Source organism: Leopardus geoffroyi, chromosome D2 (genome assembly GCF_018350155.1).
Source record: "Leopardus geoffroyi isolate Oge1 chromosome D2, O.geoffroyi_Oge1_pat1.0, whole genome shotgun sequence".
Classification (NCBI taxonomy): Eukaryota; Metazoa; Chordata; class Mammalia; order Carnivora; family Felidae; genus Leopardus; species Leopardus geoffroyi.
In genome coordinates this window covers 77,418,569-77,431,115 of record NC_059334.1, presented here as the reverse complement: position 1 = coordinate 77,431,115, position 12,547 = coordinate 77,418,569, and the positions used below count along the sequence as shown (strand labels likewise).

The 12,547-nt window shown below is 44.3% G+C and overlaps 1 non-coding gene and 1 pseudogene across 1 annotated transcript; one reads left to right on the top strand and one right to left on the bottom strand.

Moving 5' to 3' along the window:
* The first annotated feature begins 2,072 nt into the window (after nucleotides 1-2,072).
* On the top strand, nucleotides 2,073-2,157 carry TRNAR-UCG. The gene has a single exon. It is a non-coding gene; the product is annotated as a tRNA-Arg (tRNA).
* A 5,888-nt stretch (nucleotides 2,158-8,045) lies between these two features.
* LOC123577619 lies at nucleotides 8,046-8,162 on the bottom strand (annotated as a pseudogene).
* Between the last annotated feature and the right edge of the window lie 4,385 nt (nucleotides 8,163-12,547).

Genomic DNA, 12,547 nt, shown 5'->3' with positions numbered 1-12,547 from the left:
ACACCCTGAACATTCAAGTTGCTGCAATTATTAAATAGGTTAAAGCTCCACGCTTTAATAGGTAGTCGGGACTTACATAGGTGGATATAAGATGGAGAGACGTCTTATAATAAAGGTTCCCCTTCAACTGAGGAACGGCTGCAGGAGCATGAGGGTTGAGCCAAGAATGTATAATGGCAGGTGTTGGTGTATGAGCAAAGGGTAGAATCCATCGCGAGAGGAGAGGACAGAAAGGTAAGTGCTCTGGCGACCCTGCATGTACCCACGCAGTCAAGGGCTAGACCTAACCTCATCTGAGTATGGGCAGAACACTGGTGCTTCTTCCAGAACACGAGAGGCTAGGGGGCTTGTAGAAGCTGCTATGAGGCCATCTTCTACTTGCCTCCCCCAGTTTCTGGGGGGCTGTCATGAGGCAGTTCCTCGTGGCCCCAGGGTTCTGATGATGTATGGGGATTTCTGCCCTCCTTCCCGTCTCTCCAATTAGAGGTACAGAACATAAACTATTTAGCTGCAATCTACAACATGGTGTCCCACACCGTATTGCTCATTTGACCACTTTTGCTTCTGTGCTGTCCATTGGGTATTTGGGACAAGGATCGTGGGGAGTTGGGACCTTCAGCTTATTTTCACTATCTGTGACAATAATGAAGTGACTAAACCAAAGAGTGGCTCATTGTATATTTACCACCCAACATGGCCAGGCCGTGGGCTTGCCTTGGCTTGTGTGCATGATAGAGGTGAGAATTCTATCACTCGAATCAAATTCTAGGGTGGGAACTTATTTTTTAGGCTCTTGAGTCACAACATCTTCCTTCTGGATTTCTGAGCCTTTGTCTGCTCTTATTTATTTTTTTTTTAATTTTTTTTCAACGTTTATTTATTTTTGGGACAGAGAGAGACAGAGCATGAACAGGGGAGGGGCAGAGAGAGAGGGAGACACAGAATCGGAAACAGGCTCCAGGCTCTGAGCCATCAGCCCAGAGCCCGACGCGGGGCTCGAACTCACGGACCGCGAGATCGTGACCTGGCTGAAGTCGGACGCTTAACCGACTGCACCACCCAGGCGCCCCTGCCTGCTCTTATTTTTATAGCAAATCCCAGAATGACTAGACTTTGACACCTGGGCCCATCCTGTCCTCTGCTGGTTCATCTGTCCTTCTCTTGTGAGCCTGACCTTTAGGACCAGTGAGAGGTGAGCAGTCAAGAGAAGCCAATTATCAAATGCTCAGAGAATCTCAAGTGTCATTGTATCTGCATTTCCTCAAAAGTAAAAATTTGCAGGATTTTCATCCAAAATATAGTTATATATAAGGATGGATATAAAAATATGTTGTGTAGAAGCATTAGATTCAAGGGCAAGACAGTGGGAAAAGCTTAAGAATCCAACAACAGGGAAATGGATAAAGACACCATGGTACATTCACTAAAATACAACTACCAAAAATAATGACCTTGAGCAATGGTTAGCGACAGGACTGTCAAGAACCATGAAGACTCTGGGGTTCTACCCCCTTGTAAGTTAGCAGGTCAGCCACAGTTTCATGGATGCTGGCAGAAAATTTAAGACTCTTGGGTCAGAGACCAAGGGCTTTATTACTCACAGCAATAGCAGTAACCAGAATATCAGGATTTTTTTTTTTCCTGCCAATACCCCAAGCTCCAATTCCCAAAGTGACCCAAAGAGGTCCAGGCGACGACACCTGCATTGCCATCAACAATGGGTTGGTTGCATTTTAAGAGGGCAATGCTGAGCTTAGGGAACCCAAATCTCTTTTAATTGACAATCAGCATTCCTGCCCTTTGTTCCAAAGGGAGACACTATCTTTATCCTCCAAGATTGTTTGCTACATACATATCCTTGAACAGAGAGTGTAGGGCAAAGTGCCAGAAAGTTCCTCTGCTTGCAAGATATGCAGAAACATGAAAGGTTCACAGAGAATTATTTCTCAACAATGATAAAATACTGACGATATATTGTTTAGTGAATAAAGTAAGTGGCCCTACAGTATAACCTCATTTTTGTCAAATATTTAAATTTGTGTATATGGATATGTAGAAAAGCATGGAGGGGCGCCTGGGTGGCTCAGTTGGTTGAGCATCTGACTTCGGCTCAGGTCATGATCTCATGGTTCGTGGGTTCGAGCCCCGCGTTGGGCTCTGTGCTGACAGCTCAGAGCCTGGAGCCTACTTTGGATTCTGTGTCTCCCTCTCTCTCTGCCCTTCCCCGGCTCATGCTCACTCTCTCTCTCATTCTCTCTCTCTCTCAAAAGTAAATAAACATTAAAAAAATTTTTTTAAAAAGGAAAGCATGGAAGAACATTCATCCAGATTATCGATAGAAGAGTTTTTGTGATTCTTTTCTGTTATAAGTTCAAATGTTTCTAGCGAGCACAAAATACTTGTTAAGCTAAAAATTTGAAAATTGAAAAAAATAACTCCCAGATGTCAATTTGATAATTGAAGGAGCCCCTAGAATTTTCCTGCTGTTTTCTGCACGGGCACGTACAATACAGCGATCACATCTTGGAGGAGATAAGGACACACTTTATATTTTCACAAAAGACCTGCCTATTGACACGGCAGCTAAGGAGCTGTTGATAAGTCCATGCCTCCTTAAACAATGCGGATCACGTTCACTTCAAAGCCGTGTGTGAATTTTTATTTTCCATGGCTCCTGCTGCTTCCTGCCTGCCTGACAGGCAAAGAAACGTTAAGGGTATTAAAGGCCTCTCTCCTTCCTCCTCATTTTTGCCAAGGATGATAGAAGTGTTTAGAATGTTTTTCATATTTACGTTGGCTTCAGAGCATAAGTCTGAATAGATTCTCCAAAATAAACTTTCTTTTTCTGCATGCATTTGCTCCATATAACTGTATGTATTATGAATTGCTTTATAGTAACCACTCTGCTATTCCATATTTTTTGTGTTGGGTCCATACAAACTTTTGTTTGGCTTAATGGTTTGAATACACACATGCACACACACACACGTCACTTAAAAGCATAGAGTATATTTTCTCATACCTGATATTTAAAGGCTATCAAAATTTCCAAGAAATCACTTTTTTAGAAGCTTTTCAATTTATGATAGTTGCTTACGTAAATTATCATTTAGTTTTTCAATTGCTTTCCTGGGATCAATCCGTGCTTAGTTTAACTTAATACATCATGGGCATGGAGAAAAAGCATAAGGAGAGCGTGTTATCATTTGCCTGGGGCTCTCTTACAGTTTTGTTGAGATTCTTTGGGTTGCAAATATCAGATGTCCACTTCAAATTAGCTTAAGCCCAGAGTGGAATTTATTGGAAGATACTAAGGTCGTAGCTCCTTAGGTCAAAGAAAAGGCCAAGTGAAGTTTAGGAAGAGGAGAGAGGAGGTAGGAGCCCGTCCAGCCTGAGTCTGTGGTCTTTCCTAGCGGACCTCTGTTGTCCGTATCGCTCAGCTCTCCTTTCTCATTGGCTTTCCAGAGAAAGAGGATCAGAATGGTCCAGTTTGAGTCAGGGGTCCACATCTGCTGCCACCACCTGTGGCTGGGAGAGCAGGCTGTCACTGTAGGACCATGACTGCCGGGGGCCCACACTGTATATGTTCGCATATGTGTTTGTGTGGACATATGTGTCACAAGGGGCGGGGTGGAGGAGGGATGAATTTCAGGGATCTGTGACCGGACTGACATCCCCCAAATGTTTTCTCCACACGTGCTTTTGATCCGGGGGGATAGAGACTTCTGTTTTCCTTACATTTTAATAATACCGCTGCTGATAACTTCCCCTGTCTGGGTTTTGGTACCCTAACCGGAAGTTGCATAGAGACACCTAAACACCCTTTGAACACTCACGATGTATGCCAATAACGCATCATCCAGCACGTGGGGAGTTTGTCCCAGTGGAAAATACAGCCGGCCGGGTAAAAGACAGGTTCCACTTGGAAATACGTACTGCCCTTTGTAATGGGACTGCCAAGAATGAATCATGTTCCAAATACGTCCTTTTAAAAGAATAATGCTGCCCTCTGACACCAACTTAATAGGTTTTTCCCTCTTTGGAAGTAAATTTCTTCTTCCTGTGCAGTTTCACTAATGTTTGTGAGTCAGATGCATATAATTGCCTGCCTGACTGTGTCCGGCCATCTTTGCTACAGTGAACTGCCTGCAGTTAACTCATCGTTTGCATGCATGGGCTGGAGGAAGGTGAGATTTAGCCTTTGGCTGGGATCAGGGACCAGACCGAGGCATTGACCTGTATCTGCCTTTACTGCTGATGGAGACTCTGTCAAATAGTATTGACTGTCAGGAGTTTTATCCCCTGATCTGTAAGGTAGTATCAGAATGCCCATCTTACCGAAGGAGCTAGAAGACAGACGGGATAATGTGTGTGAACATACTTGGATGCTGTAAATCTCTATGTAAATGTTAAGTATGTTCTCCATTTTAAAATCTGCCAACCCATATCTCTTGGGTGTGTTAAACCACATACATCCATGCTTCCAATCAACCAGAGACCTTACTTTCTCTGGGCCATGTGGCAGAGAAACAAAATCTAAATTATTTTGTTTGAACTGCTATTTCACTTTAGAAACTATGAAGTCTTCAGAGAAAATAAATATTCTGGGATAGTCGCAGCTGTGCCCCTATGGGAGCAATTAGGAGAATCTCATAGGCAAAATTATATATAAAATATGCCCCAGGAGATTCATTTTTCCACTGAGCCATTCCATAAAAATGGGAACCATTCCTATCCATACCCCATCTCATTCCCTAAAGACATAAAATCCTGGACGTAGATTATCAGGGTTACTTATATTTTGTTGCAAATATAAATATTAGTTAGTTATATAGGCTGTTAGGGTTTATTATTTATACACATAGGGTCACCTCAAATGCTTAGATACCATTCATAAAAGGTAAACAATTTGTTTTCCTGCAAAAATAGACTTAAACCCATAAAGGATCCTTCCCACTCTAAAGATAATTCATGTCTCTTTACCCTCTAAGGAAATTAAAATTTCTGGCCATGGGCTTGGCATGCATCCATTAGTGGTATGCCCATCTGTCCAGGACCGCCCCATCTCATAGCACATCTGAATGACCACATAAATCCGCTTCCTAAGCCACACTTGCTGGCATCTAAAATTTCAAAGACAGAATCATCGACAACACCCACAGCTAAGAGAAGTCAAGCAGAAGAATCGTAAAGGCCATTTGTTTGGAGAGAAGGTGGCCATTGGTAAGAATCAAAGAATGGGGGTACAGAAGTCAGAATAAAGGACTTAAGGTAGGTTTGGATGCTAGGAAAATAGAAGCACAGATACTCATTTGCTTGACAGATACATTAGCAATGGAAAAGGGGAGAGGAATAGAACAATGCCCCAAAGGAAGTCATGCATCTATTTTCTTGGTTGCTTACAGCCCCAAATGCCCATGTTTCAAGACCAAGGGAAAGGAGCTAATGAGATCTTACCAGCTGTAAGCTGTGCCATCTTGGACAAGTTACTTGACTTTTCTGAGCCTAAAAAGTTTCTTCTGTAACAAAAGGGATGATACCATAAATTTCACTGCTAATGAAGTAATTCATGAAATGCCTAGCTTCGCATAGTACGTGGCATCCATTAAATGATCAAGAAATAAGATGCTGATTAGCAAAAAGAAGGAGGAGGAAGAAAAAGAACAGCCAAAGCAGCAACAGAAGAGGGACAAGGTGGGGAAGGAGATGATCCTGGAGAAGCTAGAAAGGGATTCTCTGCAACGAGAGAGAAAAAGGATGGGTGCACGTGCAAGTAGAGGGAGAGACGTTCTGGCAAAAAGTTAGGAGGGGAAGTTCCTGATGGACGTTTCCAGTTTCCTCAACAAAGGACACATGTCTGTTTTGCTTTGTTTTGTTTTTGAAACAACTGGGAGGGGCACTTAGGAGAAAGAGAGAAGAGGGTCCAGGATTGCCCTTGTGAAACACTCATTAAGACGACAGCAGGGAGATTACAGCCTGCCTCAGAGCCCCTTTGAAGCAAAAGGAAAGTCCAGGCCAGAAGCTCAGGCTGGGACAGAGCAGAAGTTCAAGAGACAGAGGATAAAGGAGCGGAGCTGAGGACAGTCTATCCATCTGTTGTCTGTCTGTCCTTTCCTTTCTTTGTCTTTTCCTTTACTTCCTCCCTAGCTCCCCCAACCCCCTTCCTTCCACCCTCCCATTCTTTCCTTCTTTCTCTTTAAGGGAAAATGAGCAGGAGTTCCTGAGTGTTTCTTTTTCAGTGTTTTCTACCTTCATGTGGGATTTAAAGAACTAATGTTCATTCTGTAGGCTCTTGTAAAGCATTCCGAGCTCTTCTGAAGAAGGAGCCGCAGAAAGGGAAATAATAGCTCTAAGGAATGTTGAAAGCCTTACAGTATTAATGTAATGATATGCAGCCCAGAAATGGATCCCAGAGCCAGAGAAGCTTGGGTATCGGAGAGAAAAATGTAAACTTAATTGGAAATCTTGCCCAACCTTGTATCTGCTATGCACTATTTACTCTGTTTGGGGGCTTTCCTTGTAATTGGGTTATTAAAATGCAATCACTTTCCCTTTTTAGGTTACCTGAAGCAATATCATTTTTCCCAAGCAAAGTGTAAAGACAAAAGTTAAAATAAAAGCCTGGCTTTGCATATCACGTAAAATATCTTTGAATGGATTTATCCATTTATTGAAGAAATGTTTCATGAGAACCCACTATGTGCTAGGCATTTTGCATTTAATGGAGATATACGCCTCATGGCTTCTATAATCGTTAGGAGAAATTTCAATTCTGGATGAAATGATAAATAAACATAAGCTATTGTCTCCCTTCCTCAAACCCAACTTTGGAGATTTGGGGAAAAAAGCAAAAGACATGTGGATGTAACCCTGCACTTAACATCAAAACCGTGAATTATCCATAGGAAGACAGAAGGTGGTTGAGTCTCGTGCAGAAGGAAAATGACAGCCTATATAGGGAGAAGCCAAAAAGCCATAGGTGGGAAGTGTGCTTGGGCGGGGGCGCTGGCTGATGGTAACTTTTTCTTTTTTCCACCTTGACCTCAGTGGACTACTGACTTGTCACTTCCATGGCAAATCACCTCCCTAGCCCAATACTCCCTAGGGACAATCAGGTGATGTGGGGGCAGAGCTGGAGCCCCTCTGGGGTGATAAATGTAGGGAGGCTGGTCAGCCCCTGCATATTTCCTCCTCATATCCCACAATGCCTAAAGCAAAGAGGGATGGTTTTTGGAAAAGAACAGTTACCAAGTTTCTCTGAGGGTGAGAGTCTGGGAGGTGGGGGTAGGGGCTGGAAGGTAGGAGCAGAAAGCAAACTGGGAGTGGTTTATTTCTTTTTAAGTAATCTCCACACCCAGTGTAGGGCTTGCTTGAACTCACAACCCTGAAATCAAGAGTCAGAGGGTCCACCTACTAAGCCCATTGGCCACCTGGGAATGGCTGATTTCTAAGAATAACACCAGAGGTGGTCCCACTTGAAGTATCCTCCTGACCCCACAGTCTAGTGTTTGCCTCTCCCTCAGGTACACATTACTCTCTACCTTAACTGAAATTCCCAAGGGAACACGCAGGGGGTAGATAATGAGACATCGGCAGGGCACACGGACCCTGAAAGACAACATACTGACAGACCTGTAGTGGAGAAATTTAAAATAAGCCCAATAAATATCTTGAAATATCTTGAAATAAATAAACATCTTTAAATAAATACCTTTAAACTTGAAACATGAAGGAAGAGCAAGAAGTTATGAATACGACACAACAGGAGATCCTAGGTATGAAAAATCCAAGTGTAGAAGTGCAAAACTCAGTTGATGTGTTGAAGAGTTGAATGGCTACTTTCAAAGAAGAAAGATAAATTTAGGAGAGAGAGATGAGGTGTAGGAGGTGTGGGTGAGTAAAGGAATTAACAAGCTTTATTTTTGGTTTACATATGCAATGACCTCCTATTACTTCTCCCTTACGAAAACCAAAGTACTACCAAGGCAACCAAAACAAATGCTCCAGATGTGACCACCATGACAGAGACGAGGTAACGGGATGGAGGAGAGTGTGTGAATATTCTTCTAACAGGAAAAACACCTGTAATAATAAAATGAATAACAACTGAAGCCTAATAAATTATACTACACTTGATCTTAGCCAGAAGGCCGAGAAGCGATAAGCCTAATAAATTATAAAATAAAAAAAATGCGTTTTGGCAGGGGGAGAGGAAAAGGGGTGAAGACTGAGGTGGGCTGGGGCTGTTGTCTTCATAATCCTGGAGGTAAAACAGTAACATCCTCATTCAAGTACATGGAGAGCATGTAATCATTCAGACTATGTCCCTTTGGATCAAAGGAGCCCCCTCTGGGACCTCATTTCTGAAATCCACGTTCAGTGTAAGTCTTATGTCCAATGGCTCCCCCCCAAAAATGCGACCATTCCATACTCAAGCCAGACCCAAATGCAAAATATAAACACATTATTGGGATACTATTTCCATCACTTTCTCCCCACCCACCCCCGCCCCACACCCTCTCCTGGACCATTAGATTTTAGATTACAAATCATCCTTGGGAAATTTCCATGCTTCTGGTGTTTCTGAGCCTGGCTCAGCGAATAAGCAGATGATTCATTAAGCAGAATGATAGAACTTCCACTCTGCAGTTACCCACCCTTTTCTCTGCAATAGCTTTTAGAGCAGCCTTTCATCTGCCTTCAATTCGTTGGTCCTTCTCTAATTAGCCCAAGTATTTCATTATCAGCCCATGCCTGGTCAATCATCTGGCTACCAGCAGTATCAATCAACAAGACATCTCCGATTTAATCTGTAGGCTCACAGCACTGGGACGTCATGTGGTCCTCTTCTGTCAGAGATTTATTAAGGAGGGAGGATTTGTTGCCCTCTCAGCAGATACTTCTTTCATTGTTATCTTCTGATTATGGTTGGTTAAACCTCCACTGTGATCCCTCCCATCGTGTGGACCTCCACGTGGAAAGGTATTTTGTCCTCAGGGAAGAGTCCCTGATGTCACCAACCCCCAAGCAGTATCTTCAGGAATCACATGGGAGAACGTTTACCATCACAGGCCAGGCAAGGGCCACGGGAGGCTTGAAGCCTCTCCTTATGCTTTGTGTTAACTGAATTTAATGAAAGCTACTTAGAAGGATCATAATGAGGCCTTGACATTATTAGTTTCTTTACAAAAGTGACTGGTCAAATTCCTTGAGACTTAGATTTTTTGTGGGGGCAGTCATGGAAAGGACTGAATCGTAAAAAACAGGGTTTGGGGGGGCTGCCTGAGTGGCTCAGTCTGTTGAGCATCCGACTCTTGACTTGTCTCAGGCCGTGATCTCATGGTTTGCGATTTCAAACCCTGCTCCAGGCTCTGTGCTGATGTGGCGGAACCTGCTTGAGATTCTCTTTCTCTCTCTCTCTCTCTCTCTCTCTCTCTCTGTCCCTTCCCTTCCCCCCAAAAAATAAATAAACAAACTTCAAAAAAATTAAAAACCAGGGTTTTCCACAAGTTGTGTTTCTTTGTCTTAGTAAATTTCTCCTCAACTCAAGGTTGTAAGAAGTTCTTGATTTGTCCAACTAAGCACCCATGGTATGCAAGACCTATGCCGGGTGCTGGGGAGACGGTGGTGTTGAAGTCGGGTTTGGCTTGTTTACCTGAGGAAAGAACAGTAACAGAATTCTCCGGAGCTCTTCCAACAGGTAAGGTCTTTGATTCTGACCATGCTCTATAAAAAGGGTCAAAACAAAGCTACAGCGTCTTTGGAAAAACTTCCCCAACAGACACAGTGCTGAATTTCTCAGGATATGCTTTTTAGTTATCTTAGCCTGTCACGACTAGAGAGCATCAGTTAAGTGTTTCATTCAGATCCTGAACGGATTGTACTATTTGGTTCCTCGTTTCCTTAGCAGAGGTACAGGGAGAAAATCAGTCAGGCCCAAGAAAGAAACTGCGCTACTCTTTTAGGCATTCAATTTTCTATTTATTTCTTGTTATGAATATACTTCTGCATTCCAGGTTAGAGGGAAAAGTATCTGTATGACAGCGTTTAAATTGCCCTTTTGTCTTTCCAAACTAGGAGAATGAAACTTGGACTAACGAATAATGTGCGTGTAATGCTCTTCCACCCTCTGGGGTGGTCAGGGGTGGGGTTTAAATTCTAACAGCAAGAAGTCAAAGGCCACTTCCCAGGAGTCGAGGCAAGGTCCAAGGACTAGCTCCCTGTTTGCAGGCAATGCAAGTTATCTTGGGGGCCCTGTGGTAAGAATTCTAGGGTGTCTTTAAACGTTCCAGACCCACCAATGGTGGGACTGTGAATAGGTACGCCCACTTCGGAAAAGACTTTGGCATTCCTATTAACCTTGGGGATACACATACTTAAAGACAGAGGAACTTAACACCAAGAAACTTCTGCATAAGCGTATAGAAGCAAGAGTAGTCCAGTAGCAAGATGTCAACAACCTGAACATCCATCCACCTGTAGATGGTAGAATGGGTCAGTTCTGTCATAGGTACATAACATGATACCACAGCGTCACAAGAATAGATTGCAACTATACGCATTTGCGTGAATGAATTTCATAGACACAAGGTTGAGTGAAAGACACGTTACAAGAGACCCTCTGTAGCAGGACTCCATTTGTATGAAATTCCAAAACACGAAAACTAAGCATATTGTCCAGAGATGCACAGAGAGATGTTAAGACTCTGAAGAAGGCCAGGGAAATGATTACCATGAACACCACCATATTGGCTGTGATTAAAAAAGCCTGCAGGTGGGGCGCCTGGGTGGCTCAGTCGGTGAAGCATCTGACTTTGGCTCAAGTCATGATATCGTGGTTGGTGAGTTTGAGCCCCGAGTCGGGATCGGCACTGACAGTGCAGAACCTGCTTCAGATCCTCTGTCTCCCTCCCTCTCTGCCCCTCCCCATCCCTCTCTCTCTCTCTCTCTCTCTCTCTCTCTCTTTCTCTCTCTCTGTCTCTCTCTCTCTTTCTCTGACTCTGTCTCTGTATCTCAAAAAAATGGCTGCAGGTTTTGGGGGGTAGGTAGGCAAAATTCTGTTTCTTGGCCTGGGTAGTAGTAGCAAAGGTATTCGATTTATGACTATTAAACAGAGCATATGTTTGTATGCACTTTTCTGTATATCTGTTATATTTCAAATGAAGAAGAAATGATCTCCCTTTCTCGGAAATATCTTCCGGTGCTTTTGACTCTTGCCTGTTGGGCCCCCTCTCTCCGACGTACTCCCCTCTTCCCCAGATGTTTGGGTATCTCTACAGTGTCTTTCAGGGTATGCATTGTCCGAGCCCCAGAAAGTGGAACGACTTGCTGGTGATGCCCTCCCTGCTGTCAGCAGAGCGTGTATTGTCTCCCAGGGTCAGTGCCTGTCAGCTCCGCCTAAACGATCCACGTTGACCAGCACAGGCTGCAACCACTGACAGGTCCCCAGGGCTGCCGACATGGGCGAGGGGAGCTTGGGACTGCGCCGCTGGGTCAGTATGGGTTGGGGAGGGTGGCCATGATTATATTGAACTATAGACTCTGATTTCAAAACTTTGAGCATAGAAATGCATGGTTGGGAGTGGGGGTGAATAGTGCGGTTTGACTGAAGCAGAAGAGAGACTATGTGCCAGAGGAGATACCCTCCCTCAGATCAAGCCTTTCCTCATCTTTACAGCCTTTACGTTGCTGAATACCCCAGGGTGAAGAGGCGCATCAGAACTAACACGTTGGTGTGGTTGCATGAACTGAATCCATTTCGGTCACTGAACAAGTATGACTGATTAGCTACTGGCGCTCAGAACAGATCCAGCCCTACAGGTGGAGAGATTTAAAAACAGACCATCCCCTTGGGGAGCTGGAGACAAAACACGGGCAGGTAAGGTGGCGCATCTTCTGAGGTGTGTGATGAGAAGAGCAGGCAGGGGGCACCATGGGGGTGCCCAGAGGCGGGGTGCATCTACCATGAAGAAAGGAAGCAGGGAAGGAACATGGCTGTTTGGTTGGTCCACGGACACGTTAAACTCACTGTGGCCAAACCTTAAATCATCGTCCTCTCCCTCAAAACCTTTTCCTCCCCCTGTATTGCCAACCCGGAGTAATCCTCCCCATCCTGCCACATGGAAACCAGGAGTGGGAAAACCCCAAGCAGAAAATGGGGGTCGTGTTCAGATGTGGCCTCTCACTCACTGTCTCCTTCCATCACTGCCTGTGTTGGCCTATTCGAGGACTGCCATTGGAGAGCACTCTCCTGGACCAGGGGTCTGAACCAATGGAGCTATCAAGCAAGGAATAGCAGATGTCAGCAATATGTTACCTTTTCTTCAGGGGGAGACTCAGTGGAAGACATAACGTGAGATCTGTGGACCAAGTAGACTTGCAAATATTGAAACTCATAGGTAGGGTCACCCATTTAGTCAGAGCAGCAGGGCAGGGCATCCTACATCCAGGAAAGAATGAGGGCATGGAGAAGAAGAGATGAACTGGCGTTCTCAGTGGACAGGCTCACCCCCAAGGGAGAAGGGCTGGCCTGAGCTGACCTGAGCAT